The following is a 14,178-nucleotide window of genomic DNA, read 5'->3' as shown; positions in this document are numbered from 1 at the left end:
GGGGATATAAATAGTGTGCTGAAAATATCTAGCCTAGACAGGACTCGCAGCAATGGTTTTAAGTTGGAAAAATTCAGATTCAGGAAGGATATAGGAAAGTACTGGTTTGGTAATAGAGTTGTGGATGAGTGGAACAAACTCCCAAGTACCGTTATAGAGGCCAGAACGTTGTGTAGCTTTAAAAATAGGTTGGATAAATACATGAGTAGATGTGGGTGGGTGTGAGTTAGACCTGATAGCTTGTGCTAACAGGTCGGTTGCCGTGTTCCTCCCTTAAGTCAATGTGACCTGACCTGACTAGGTTGGGTGCATTGGCTTAAGCCGGTAGGAGACTTGGACCTGCCTCGCATGGGCCAGGCCTTCTGCAGTGTTCCTTCGTTCTTATGTTCTTCTTATGTTCTTATTGTAGCCAGTCCCCCCCCGCTCCGTGGATTCAGTCCCCGCCCTCTCCGTGGATTCAGTCCCCGCCCGCTCCGTGGATTCAGTCCCCGCCCGCTCCGTGGATTCAGTCCCCGCCCGCTCCGTGGATTCAGTCCCCGCCCGCTCCGTGGATTCAGTCCCCGCCCGCTCCGTGGATTCAGTCCCCGCCCGCTCCGTGGATTCAGTCCCCGCCCGCTCCGTGGATTTATCGCAATCTTGTTATTACGATTTTGTGAGTCATCTCAATACAAGTGTCTTCAGAATAGTACATGTACAGTACATACACAGAGTATACTCGGAACAATCAGGTGTATTTGATAAAAATTGAATCAAACCAATGCATATTACTGAATTGGTGGGAAAGCGCTAAACCCACTGGGATTATATGTAGTATTCATCATTTTAGTCTCACCTGAAGCCTGAGAAGCCGGGACAGGGGTTTCCACTGACACCTGCTGACCTCTTTACTAGTAACACCTGTAACAAGTTTTATTGTTATTATACATTTCACTCTGGGTAGAGCTTTATCATGTCATGTTTTATTGTGTAGAGATTTATCGTCGTATTTTTATGGTTGAAAAACTTTATCGTGTTATTTTTACTATGTGTAGAGTGGAGTCATGTCATGTTTCATCCCGTAGAACTTTATCATATCAAGTTTCACTCTGTAAACTTTTTCATTAAATGTTTCGCTTCGTGGAGAACCGTATCAGGTGATGTTTCACTTTGCAGAGCTTTATAGTGGCATGTTTCTATCTTTAGAATTTTATAAGTTTCACTCTGTGTAGAGCTGTATCATATCATGTATCACTCTATGTAGAGCTGCATCATATCATGTTTCACACTATGTGGAGCTGTATCATGTCATGTTTCATTCTGTAGAGCTTTGTCATGTCATGGTTCCCTTTTTGTTGAGCTGTATCACGTCATACTTCACTCTGTAGAACTTTATTATGTCACGTTTCATTCTGTAAATATAAATCATATGATGTTTCAAGTCATGTTTCACTACGTAGAGCTCTATAAAGCTTTACACATCGTCCTTATTAAAGCTGGTTCCATAATTCTCGTCTGTATTCACACTGACTACACTGGCAGGGTAAACGAACTGGTTTACAGTCAGTATCTCAGGTCAGTATATTGCAGTGGAGACTTACATGATACAGAGACTCCAGCTCCTGGTCCTCTAGCGTTTTGGGGATCAACTGCAACACAGGGACTGCCTTGCTCGACACAACACACCTGGGCAACACAAAATTTATGTAAATAGTCAACCAATGTTAAATCACGTTATTGGAGATGATTTACTCTAATAAAATAATAAGGATTATAATTTCTGATAAAGAAAGACAAACGAAAATAAATTTTTCAGTAGTATTGATGCTGAGTATCGTGAACTTTAGGACCATATCTCCCCTTACCTTCAGCAGTCCATGCTGCGACACGATACTTGCTTCTTTAGTCATTGGTGTGACCTGTTGTCCTGGTTCATGGGGTATATAAATTATTAATGCTTTCAAATATCTAAATCACTTTAACCTGTTACTCGGTCAGCATTACAAAAACACTTATGTAACATATGGGAATCTTTATTGAAGAAACGTTTCCCCACACAGTGGTGAAACGTTCCTGCTTTGTATAAGATTGATGAAGCCACTGTGTGGCGAAACGTTTCTTCAGTAAAGATTCCAATATGTTGCATAAGTGTCTCAATTCATCAACTTGTCGGTGTTCAAAACCATTCATCACATTACAATAACAAGGGAATTTTACGAACATGAAACAGAATGAGAGTAAACAACTGTCAGTCTATTACCTAATTGTAACATGACAGTCTAGTAACATGAGAGGATAACTTGACACCTGTCAACCATTACCATGAGAGAATAATCCGACATCTGTAAAGCCATTAATACTACTGTTAATGTTTTGGTTAAAGTCAGGAAACTCTTCTACCCACATATGTTAACTTTTCATTGTTGTGAACAGAATGGGAAGGGTGACTATCACCAACAAGATGGGTATAGGATAACAACAGCTGTTGTTATCCTATACCCATCTTGTTGGTGATTGTTACCCTTCCAGAGGGGTTACAGAGTGGCTATCACCCACCAGAGGGGTTATGGGTGTCTACTACACCAAAGTGTTATGAGGTGTCTACTACCCATCAGAGGGGTATGGTCTAGCTATCACTCACCATTCCCCACCAAACAGTGGGGAATGGAGGTGGCTGTCAGCCATCGGTGAGGTATAGAGATGGCTATCACCCATCTGTGGGGTATGGAGGTGGCTATCACCCATCTCCGGGGTATGGAGGTGGCTATCACCCATCTGTGAGGTATGGAGGTGGCTATCACCCAACTGTGAGGTATGGAGGTGGCTATCACCCAACTGTGGGGTATGGAGGTGGCTATCACCCATTTGTGGGGTATGGAGGTGGCTATCACCCATCTGTAGGGTATAGAGGTGGCTATCACCCATCTTTGTGGTATGGAGGTGGCTATCACCCAAATATGGGGTATGGAGGTGGCTATCACCCAACTGTGGGGTATGGAGGTGGCTATCACCCATCTTTGGGGTATGGAGGTGGCTATCACCCAACTGTGGGGTATGGAGGTGGTTATAACCCAACTGTGGGGTATGGAGAGGGCTATCACCTATCTGTAGGGCATGGAGGTAGCTATCACCCAACTGTGGGGCATGGAGGTGGCTATCACCTATCTGTAGGGTATGGAGGTGGCTATCACCCAACTGTGGTGTATGGAGGTGGCTATCACCTATCTGTAGGGTAAGGAGGTGGCTATCACCCAACTGTGGGGTATGGAGGTGGCTATCACCTATCTGTAGGGTATGGAGGTGGCTATCACCCAACTGTAGGGTATGGAGGTGGCTATCACCCAACTGTGGGGTATGGAGGTGGCTATCACCCAACTGTGGAGTATGGAGGTGGCTATCACCTATCTGTAGGGTATGGAGGTGGCTATCACCCAACTGTGGGGTATGGAGGTGGCTATCGCCCAACTGTGGGGTATGGAGGTGGCTATCACCTACCTGTAGGGTATGGACGCGGCTATCACCCAACTGTGGGGTATAGAGGTGGCTATCGCCCATATGTGAGGTATGGAGGTGGCTATCACCTACCTGTTGGGTATGGAGGCGGCTATCACCCAACTGTGGGGTATGGAGGTGGCTATCACCCATCTGTGAGGTATTGAGGTGGCTATCACCTATCTGTAGAGTATGGAGGTGGCTATCACCCAACTGTGGGGTATGGAGGTGGCTATCACCCAACTGTGGGGTATGGAGGTGGCTGTCACCTATCTGTAGGGTATGGAGGTGGCTATCACCCAACTTTGCGGTATGGAGGAGGCTATCACCCATCTGTGAGGTATGCAGGTGGCTATCACCTACCTGTAGGGTATGGAGGTGGCTATCACCCAACTGTGAGGTATGGAGGAGGCTATGACCCATCTGTGAGGTATGGAGGTGGCTATCACCTACCTGTTGGGTATGGAGGTGGCTATCACCCAACTGTGGGGTATGGAGGTGGCTATCACCTATCTGTAGGGTATGGAGGTGGCTATCACCCAACTGTGGGGTATGGAGGTGGCTATCACCTATCTGTAGGGTATGGAGGTGGCTATCACCCAACTGTGGGGTATGGAGGTGGCTATCACCTATCTGTAGGGCATGGAGGTGGCTATCACCCAACTGTGGGGTATGGAGGTGGCTATCACCTATCTGTAGGGTATGGAGGTGGCTATCACCCAACTGTGGGATATGGAAGTGGCTATCACCCAAATGTGGGGTATGGAGGTGGCTATCACCCAACTGTAGGGTATGGAGGTGGCTATCACCTATCTGTAGGGTATGGAGGTGGCTATCACCCAACTGTGGGGTATGGAGGTGGCTATCACCTACCTGTAGGGTATGGAGGCGGCTATCACCCAACTGTGGGGAATGGAGGTGGCTATCACCCATCTGTGAGGTATGGAGGTGGCTATCACCTATCTGTAGGGTATGGAGGTCGCTATCACCCAACTGTGGGGTATGGAGGTGGCTATCGCCCAACTGTGGGGTATGGAGGTGGCTATAACCTACCTGTAGGGTATGGAGCCGGCTATCACCCAACTGTGGGGAATGGAGGTGGCTATCACCCATCTGTGAGGTATGGAGGTGGCTATCACCTATCTGTAGGGTATGGAGGTGGCTATCACCCAACTGTGGGGTATGGAGGTGGCTATCGCCCAACTGTGGGGTATGGAGGGGGCTATCACCTACCTGTAGGGTATGGAGGTGGCTATCACCCAACTGGGGGATATGGAAGTGGCTATCACCAAATTGTGGGGTATGGAGGTGGCTATCACCCAACTGTGGGGTAGGGAGGTGGCTATCGCCCAACTGTGGGGTATGGAGGTGGCTATCACCTACCTGTAGGGTATGGAGGTGGCTATCACCCAACTGTGGGGTATGGAGGTGGCTATCACCTACCTGTAGGGTATGGAGGTGGCTATCACCCAACTGTGGGGTATGGAGGTGGTTATCGCCCAACTGTGGGGTATGGAGGTGGCTATCACCTACCTGTAGGGTATGGACGCGGCTATCACCCAACTGTGGGGTATGGAGGTGGCTATCGCCCATATGTGAGGTATGGAGGTGGCTATCACCTACCTGTTGGGTATGGAGGCGGCTATCACCCAACTGTGGGGTATGGAGGTGGCTATCACCCATCTGTGAGGTATTGAGGTGGCTATCACCTATCTGTAGAGTATGGAGGTGGCTATCACCCAACTGTGGGTTATGGAGGTGGCTATCACCCAACTGTGGGGTATGGAGGTGGCTGTCACCTATCTGTAGGGTATGGAGGTGGCTATCACCCAACTTTGCGGTATGGAGGAGGCTATCACCCATCTGTGAGGTATGGAGGTGGCTATCACCTACCTGTAGGGTATGGAGGTGGCTATCACCCAACTGTGAGGTATGGAGGAGGCTATGACCCATCTGTGAGGTATGGAGGTGGCTATCACCTACCTGTTGGGTATGGAGGTGGCTATCACCCAACTGTGGGGTATGGAGGTGGCTATCACCTATCTGTAGGGTATGGAGGTGGCTATCACCCAACTGTGGGGTATGGAGGTGGCTATCACCTATCTGTAGGGTATGGAGGTGGCTATCACCCAACTGTGGGGTATGGAGGTGGCTATCACCTATCTGTAGGGCATGGAAGTGGCTATCACCTACCTGTAGGGTATGGAGGCGGCTATCACCCAACTGTGGGGAATGGAGGTGGCTATCACCCATCTGTGAGGTATGGAGGTGGCTATCACCTACCTGTAGGGTATGGAGGTGGCTATCACCCAACTGTGGGGTATGGAGGTGGCTATCTCCTATCTGTAGGGTATGGAGGTGGCTATCACCCAACTGTGGGGTATGGAGGTGGCTATCACCCAACTGGGGGATATGGAAGTGGCTATCACCAAATTGTGGGGTATGGAGGTGGCTATCACCCAACTGTGGGGTAGGGAGGTGGCTATCGCCCAACTGTGGGGTATGGAGGTGGCTATCACCTACCTGTAGGGTATGGAGGTGGCTATCACCCAACTGTGGGGTATGGAGGTGGCTATCACCTACCTGTAGGGTATGGAGGTGGCTATCACCCAACTGTGGGGTATGGAGGTGGCTATCACCCATCTGTGAGGTACGGAGGTGGCTATCACCCAACTGTGGGGTATGGAGGTGGCTATCACCCATCTGTGAGGTATGGAGGTGGCTATCACCTACCTGTAGGGTATGGAGGTGGCTATCACCCATCTGTGAGGTATGGAGGTGGCTATCACCCAACTGTGGGGTATGGAGGTGGCTATCACCCATCTGTGAGGTATGGAGGTGGCTATCACCCAACTGTGGGGTATGGAGGTGGCTATCACCCAACTGTGGGGTATGGAGGTGGCTATCACCCATCTGTGAGGTATGGAGGTGGCTATCACCCACAAGTGGTGTATGGTGTAGCTATCACCCACAAGTGGTGTATGGTGTGGCTATCACCCACAAGTGGTGTATAGTGTTATAGTGTGGCTAACACCCACGAGTGGTGTATGATGTGGCTATCACCCACAAGTGGTGTATGGTGTGGCTAACACCCACAAGTGGTGTATGGTGTGGCTATCACCCACAAGTGGTGTATGGTGTGGCTAACACCCACAAGTGGTGTATGGTGTGGCTAACACCCACAAGTGGTGTATGGTGTGGCTAACACCCACAAGTGGTGTATGGTGTGGCTAACACCCTCAAGTGGTGTATGGTGTGGCTAACTCCCACAAGTGGTGTATGGTGTGGCTAACACCCACAAGTGGTGTATAGTGTGGCTAACACCCACATGTGGTGTATGGTGTGGCTAACACCCACAAGTGGTGTATGGTGTGGCTAGCACCCACAAGTGGTGTATGGTGTGGCTAACACCCACAAGTGGTGTATGGTGTGGCTATCACCCACAAGTGGTGTATGGTGTGGCTATCACCCCCAAGTGGTGTATGGTGTGGTTAACACCCACAAGTGGCGTATGGTGTGGCTATCACCCACAAGTGGTGTATGGTGTGGCTAACACCCAGAAGTGGTGTATGGTGTGGCTATCACCCACAAGTGGTGTATGGTGTGGCTATCACCCACAATTGGTGTATGGTGTGGCTAACACCCACAAGTGGTGTATGGTGTGGCTATCACCCACAAGTGGTGTATGGTGTGGCTAACACCCACAAGTGGTGTATGGTGTGGCTATCACCCACAAGTGGTGTCTGGTGTGGTTATCACCCACAAGTGGTGTATGGTGTGGCTAACACCCAAAAGTGGTGTCTGGTGTGGTTATCACCCAAAAGTGGTGTATGGTGTGGCTATCACCCACAAGTGGTATATGGTGTGGCTAACACCCACAAGTGGTGTATGGTGTGGCTAACCCCCACAAGTGGTGTATGGTGTGACTATCACCCACTAGTGGTGTATGGTGTGGCTAACACCCACAAGTGGTGTATGGTGTGGCTAACACCCACAAGTGGTGTATGGTGTGGCTATCACTCAGAAGTGGTGTATGGTGTGGCTAACACCCACAAGTGCTGTATGGTGTGGCTAACACCCACAAGTGGTGTATGGTGTGGCTAACACCCACAAGTGGTGTATGGTGTGGCTAACACCCTCAAGTGGTGTATGGTGTGGCTAACTCCCACAAGTGGTGTATGATGTGGCTAACACCCACAAGTGGTGTATAGTGTGGCTAACACCCACATGTGGTGTATGGTGTGGCTAACACCCACAAGTGGTGTATGGTGTGGCTAGCACCCACAAGTGGTGTATGGTGTGGCTAACACCCACAAGTGGTGTATGGTGTGGCTATCACCAACAAGTGGTGTATGGTGTGGCTATCACCCACAAGTGGTGTATGGTGTGGCTAACACCCACAAGTGGAGTATGGTGTGGCTATCACCCACAAGTGGTGTATGGTGTGGCTAACACCCAGAAGTGGTGTATGGTGTGGCTATCACCCACAAGTGGTGTATGGTGTGGCTAACCCCCACAAGTGGTGTATGGTGTGGCTATCACCCACAAGTGGTGTATGGTGTGGCTAACACCCAAAAGTGGTGTCTGGTGTGGTTATCACCCAAAAGTGGTGTATGGTGTGGCTATCACCCACAAGTGGTATATGGTGTGGCTAACACCCACAAGTGGTGTATGATGTGGCTAACCCCCACAAGTGGTGTATGGTGTGACTATCACCCACAAGTTGTGTATGGTGTGGCTAACACCCACAAGTGGTGTATGGTGTGGCTATCACTCAGAAGTGGTGTATGGTGTGGCTAACACCCACAAGTGGTGTATGGTGTGGCTAACAACCACAAGTGGTGTATGGTGTGGCTATCACCCACAAGTGGTGTATGGTGTGGCTAACACCCACAAGTGGTGTATGGTGTGGCTAACACCCGCAAGTGGTGTATGGTGTGGCTATCACCCACAAGTGGTGTATGGTGTGGCTAACCCCCACAAGTGGTGTATGGTGTGACTATCACCCACAAGTTGTGTATGGTGTGGCTAACACCCGCAAGTGGTGTATGGTGTGGCTATCACTCAGAAGTGGTGTATGGTGTGGCTAACACCCACAAGTGGTGTATGGTGTGGCTAACAACCACAAGTGGTGTATGGTGTGGCTATCACCCACAAGTGGTGTATGGTGTGGCTAACACCCACAAGTGGTGTATGGTGTGGCTAACACCCGCAAGTGGTGTATGGTGTGGCTATCACCCACAAGTGGTGTATGGTGTGGCTATCACCCACAAGTGGTGTATGGTGTGGCTAACACCCACAAGTGGTGTATGGTGTGGCTATCACCCACAAGTGGTGTATGGTGTGGCTAACACCCACAAGTGGTGTATGGTGTGGCTATCACCCACAAGTGGTGTATGGTGTGGCTAACACCCACAAGTGGTGTATGGTGTGGCTAACACCCACAAGGGGAGTATGGTGTGGCTATCACCCACAAGTGGTGTATGGTGTGGCTAACACCCACAAGGGGAGTATGGTGTGGCTATCACCCACAAGTGGTGTATGGTGTGGCTAACACCCACCAGAGGGAAATAGAAGGGCTATCACCAACAAATAGGAATGTGGCAAATTCGTCCTACAAGTGGGGTACGTGGTGACTGCCACCTACAGTGAGGTACGTGGTGACTGCCACCTCCAACATGTGGGCATGGGGTAATAATTTACAGCATTATTCTTAGATGTAAACATGGCACTCACAATACTCACACTAAAACACAAAAATTACAGTTTTCACGTACAGGATTGAAGATATTTCTTAGCTTATTAAAGTTTGCTGTGTAAGGTAGTATTGACCAGACTGAAGCCAGTCCTCGACTGACTGCACACCAGTCCTGGCCTTAATATATATGTACCAGATCTGACCTCTCTCCTCACCACCACCTCCACCACTGCTATTACTACTACGCCTCTTCCATGTGAATGACGTCATGTTATTTTTCTGACATCATAGTCTCACTACGTCATTGACGGCCATCGACTCCGCTGGCGCGCGCGTGTGTGAGTGTGTACTTACCTAACTGCACTCACCTAATTTTAGTAGCGGGGGTCGATTCATAGCTCCAGGCCTCGCCTTTTTACTGGTCGCTCCCTAAGCTTTATCATACCTCTTCTTAAAGTTACATATGGATCCTGTCTCCATTACATCACTCTTCAGACTATTCCACTTACTGACAACTCTGTGACTGAAGAATACTTCCTAACATCCCTGTGACTCATCTGAGTCTTCAACTTCCAACTGTAATCCTTGTTGTTGTGTCCCATCTCTGGAACATCCTATCTCTGCCCACCTTGTCGCTTCCTCTCAGTATTTTATATGCCGTTATCATATCTCCCCTATTTCTCCTGTCCCCTGGTGTCGTCAGGTCGATTTCCCTTAACCTCTCCTCTTAGGACATTCCCCTTAGCTCTGGGACTAGTCTCGTTCCAAACCTTTGCACTCTCTCTAATTTATTTAAGTGTTCGACTAGATGTGGTTCCAAACTGGTGCTGCATACTCCAGTATGAGCCTAACGTACACTGTGTACAGAGTCCTGAACGATTCCTTGGTGAGGTGTTGGAACGCTATTCATACGTTTGCAAGTCGCCCATATGCTGCAGCAGTTGATGTGCGCCTCAGGAGATGTGCTTGGTATTATGCTCATCCCAAGATCCTTTTCCTTGAGTGAGGTTCGCAGTCTTTGGCCTCCGAGACTGTACTCTGCATGCAGTATTCTTTGCCCTTCCCCGATCTTCATGGCTTTGCATTTGGTGGAAGTAAACTCATGGAGCCAGTTGCTGGATCAGGCCTGCATCTGTCCAGATCCCTTTGTAGTCCTGCCTGATCCTCGTCCAATTGAATTCTCCCCATTAGGTTCACATCATCTGCAAACAGGAACACTTCTTTCTATCCCTTCCATCATGTCATTCACATACAGCAGAAACAGCACCGGTCCTAGGACCGACCCCTGTGGAAGCTCATTCGTCGCAGGCGCCCAGTGTGACATCTCGTCGCATACCAGTACTCGTTGTTGCCTTCCTGTCAGGTATTCTCTGATCTATTGCAGTGCCTTTCCTGTTATTCCTGCGTGGTCCTACAAATTTTGCACTAATCTCTTGTGTGGGACTGTGTCAAAGGCATTTTTACAAACCAAGAAAGCGCAGTCTACCCACCTCTCTCCCTCTCTTGCCTTACTGCCATCACCTTGTCATAGAATTCCACTAGGTTTATGACACAGGATTTCCCATTGCTGCATGTGTGCTTGTGTGTACTCACCTAACTGTACTAACCTAATTGTGGTTGCAGGGGTCGAGTCACAGCTCCTGGTCCCGCCTCTTTGCTGGTCGCTAGTAGGTCACTCTCCTTGCTCCATGAGCTTTATTCTACCTCTCCTTAAAGCTCCAGGTCAGTGGTCACCTGCGATCATACCTGTCCATATATCTCAGGTGAGATATATGGACCGTGCTTTTTGTAACAGACAGAAAGGTCAGACAGTGTGCCTCCCAGGAGTAATGACACTGGGAAGGGCAGGAGACAGGAGCTACTGGATAAGTACAGGTCAGCCACAGAAGCAGTTAGGTCTAAGGGAGGGATCCCAGTCATATGTAGCATCTTGCCTAGAAAGGGAATGGGCAATGAATGGATGTCTAGGGCAATTGGTATAAATTGCTGGCTAGACAGGTACTGCAAGGAACTTGCAATGCCATTCACTGATAACTGGGATCTATTCTTTGGCAAACGTGATATGTATGTAAGGGATGGGGTTCATCTCTCTGGGGATGGAGTGGTTGCATTAGCCAATTCGATTTAGAGGGTAATTGATGACGTGTCTAGGAATTTAAACTGATAGATTATAGAGGTATGGGAGTTTGTGGGAAACAATCAGGCTGCAGTATTATGGTTAAAAACAGTAGTTATCACCGGGATACCTCAGGGATATGTTTAAAAGACAATATTCAAAATAAAGTTGCTAGTAATGGCAAATGTAATACCTATTTACAAGGCAGGTGACAGGTTCTTGGCTTCGAACTATAGACCATTAAGCCTTACCTCAATAGTGGGAAAATTTATGGAATCAATAATTGCCGAAGCAATTCGTAGCCATCTTGTTAGGCATAGATTGATTAATGAATCTCAACACGGTTTTACAAAGGGGCGTTCCTGTCTTACGAATTTACTAACATTTTTCACTAAGGTGTTTGAGGAGGTAGATCATTGTAATGAAAATGATGTTGTATATATGGACTTCAGTAAGGCTTTCGAAAGAGTTCCACATCAGAAGCTATTGAGGAAACTTAGGGCACACGGAATAGGAGGAGAAATTTTTTCCTGGGTAGAGGAATGGCTAACAAATAAGCAGCAGAGAGTTTGCACAAATGGGGAGAAATGAGAATGGGGGCACTTTACAAGCGGTGTTCCTCAGGGGTTAGTGCTTGGCCCGTTGTTGTTCACAATTTACATAAACGACATAGATGAGGGAATAAATAGGGACATAAGCAAATTTGCTGATGACACTAAAATAGGCCGTCTAATTCATTCTAATGAGGACACTAGAGCACTCCAGGATGATTTGAATAGACTTATGCAATGGTCGGAGAAGTGGCAGATGCAGTTTAATATAGACAAATGCAAAGTTCTAAATGTTGGACAGGTAAATAACCATGCGACATATAAACAAAATAATGTAAATTTTAATACTACTGATTGCAAAAAGGATTTAGTAGTTCTGGTTAGCAGTAATCTAAAACCAAGACAACAGTGCATTAGTGTTCGCAATAAAGCTAACAGAATTCTTGGCTTCATATCTAGAAGTATAAATAATAGAAGTCCTCAGGTTGTTCTTCAACTCTATATATCCTTGGTTAGGCCTCATTTAGACTATGCTGCTCAGTTCTGGTCACCGTATTACAGAATGGATATAAATGCTCTGGAAAACGTACAGAGGAGGATGGCAAAGATGATCCCATGTATCAGAAATCTTCCCTATGAGGATAGACTGAGGGCCCTGAATCTGCACTCTCTTGAAAGGCGTAGAATTAGGTGGGATATGCTCGAGGTGTATAAATGGAAAACAGGAATAAATAAAGGGGATGTAAATAGCGTGCTGAAAATTTCCAGCCAAGACAGGACTCGCAGCAATGGTTTCAAGTTGGAAAAATTCAGATTTAGGAAGGATATAGGAAAGCACTGGTTTGGTAATAGAGTTGTGGATGAGTGGAACAAACTCCCTAATACAGTTATTGAGGCTAAAACGTTGTGTAGTTTTAAAAATAGGTTAGATAAATACATGAGTGGGTGTGGGTGGGTGTGAGTTGGACCTGACTAGCTTGTGCTGCTGGGTCTGGTGCCGTGCTCCTTCCTTGAGTGAAGGTGATCAGACTGGGTGGGTCATTGGCTAATCCGGGGAGGGGGCACATGGACCTGCTCCGCATGGGTCAGTAGGCCTGTTGCAGTGTTCCTTCTTTCTTATGTTCTTATGTTCCACTGCTTTACTTTCCAGACTATTCCACTTCCTGAAAACTCTATGACTGTCAAAGAACTTCCTAACATCCCTGTGACTCATCTGAGTCTTCTACTTCCAACTGTGACCCCTTTTTGCTGTGTCCCATCTCTTGAACATCTTATCTCTGTCCATCTTGTCGATTTCTCTCAGTATTTTATATGCCGTTATCATATCCCCCTATCTCCTATCTGTCCCCTATGTATCATACATGACCGACACGAGTATAAATTAAGACATATTTAAGAGACGCCTGTTAGGATACATTTCACTTACATTAGTTTATAAAATGCATAGTGATTCATCCATTCCTAATGTATCTTAAGTATCGCACATGTATCTAATTTATACTAGTCTAAAGTTTTTTTTCCCAGGGGTGTAGGTCATCTGTGACTTGTTCCAGTCGTGAGATTATGATGCATAGTGTTGTGTGTGTGTGTGTGTGTGTGTGTGTGTGTGTGTGTGTGTGTGTGTGTGTGTGTGTGTGGAACGAACGAACGAACGAAAGTTCAGGTAAGATCCCAAATGGGATGAGCGGGGAAGACGGGGCAGACGAAGAATAGTGCTGGAGAGGAGTGTTCTTAGTCGTAGAAATAGAGCCAGGGATTAACCCAGCAGCGAAGGCGATCGAGGGACAGATATTGAGAAGAGAAATTCAGGCTCTTCTGTTGGGATTCCGGTGGGGTTAGCGGGGAGGAAGGGACATGCGACGGTTAGCGCTAGAGAGGAGTGTAGAACTGGGCCATGTCTTAACCCAAAAGCTAAGGCGAACGTGGGTCAGAGAATGGTACCTGTCATAGAAGGTACCTGTCAGCGAATCCAAGGTTATTTGTAAATAGGGTTAGGAGCAGGATCATGCAAGGAGTAGAAAAGGTTGTGTTGGTTTGTGGGTCTGCGAATGTCTTCGTCAAGGAGAGAGGTCCAGTAGTCATGTCGTGTCTCAAGTTTGTCTATTTGTCTGTCACTGAGCGTCTTCCAGTACAGATTCAGCATAGGGATGTCTAATTGGGCATGGAGAGACTTGCTTGTGGCGAAGTCCTCCCATCTGACATCAAGCACCAAGCGCAGCGCCTTGTTCTGGACACGCTGCAGTTTAAGTAAGTTTGTTTTTGCTGCAAGAGAGAGGGATAGAGGAGAGTAAGTTATCAGGGGACGTATTAGGGATTTGTAGAGGTGTAGTTTGGTGCGTTGAGAG

General features: G+C 47.7%; 1 long non-coding RNA gene across 2 annotated transcripts; it reads right to left on the bottom strand.

Annotated features, from left to right (window-relative positions):
* Positions 1–579: 579 nt before the first annotated feature.
* On the bottom strand, positions 580–9,365 carry LOC128688471 (uncharacterized). Of its 2 annotated transcripts, XR_011392145.1 has the most exons (4): positions 9,246–9,365; positions 1,842–1,903; positions 1,578–1,662; positions 580–1,388 (listed from the first exon to the last, which is right to left on the bottom strand). It is a non-coding gene; the product is annotated as an uncharacterized lncRNA (long non-coding RNA). The 2 variants fall into 2 exon arrangements; XR_011392144.1 differs by having other exon boundaries at positions 580–1,662; positions 9,246–9,360.
* Between the last annotated feature and the right edge of the window lie 4,813 nt (positions 9,366–14,178).

Source organism: Cherax quadricarinatus, chromosome 1, assembly GCF_038502225.1.
Source record: "Cherax quadricarinatus isolate ZL_2023a chromosome 1, ASM3850222v1, whole genome shotgun sequence".
NCBI lineage: Eukaryota > Metazoa > Arthropoda > Malacostraca > Decapoda > Parastacidae > Cherax > Cherax quadricarinatus.
Note: the sequence above shows the minus strand (reverse complement) of the source record. Positions and strands in the feature narration are given on the sequence as shown.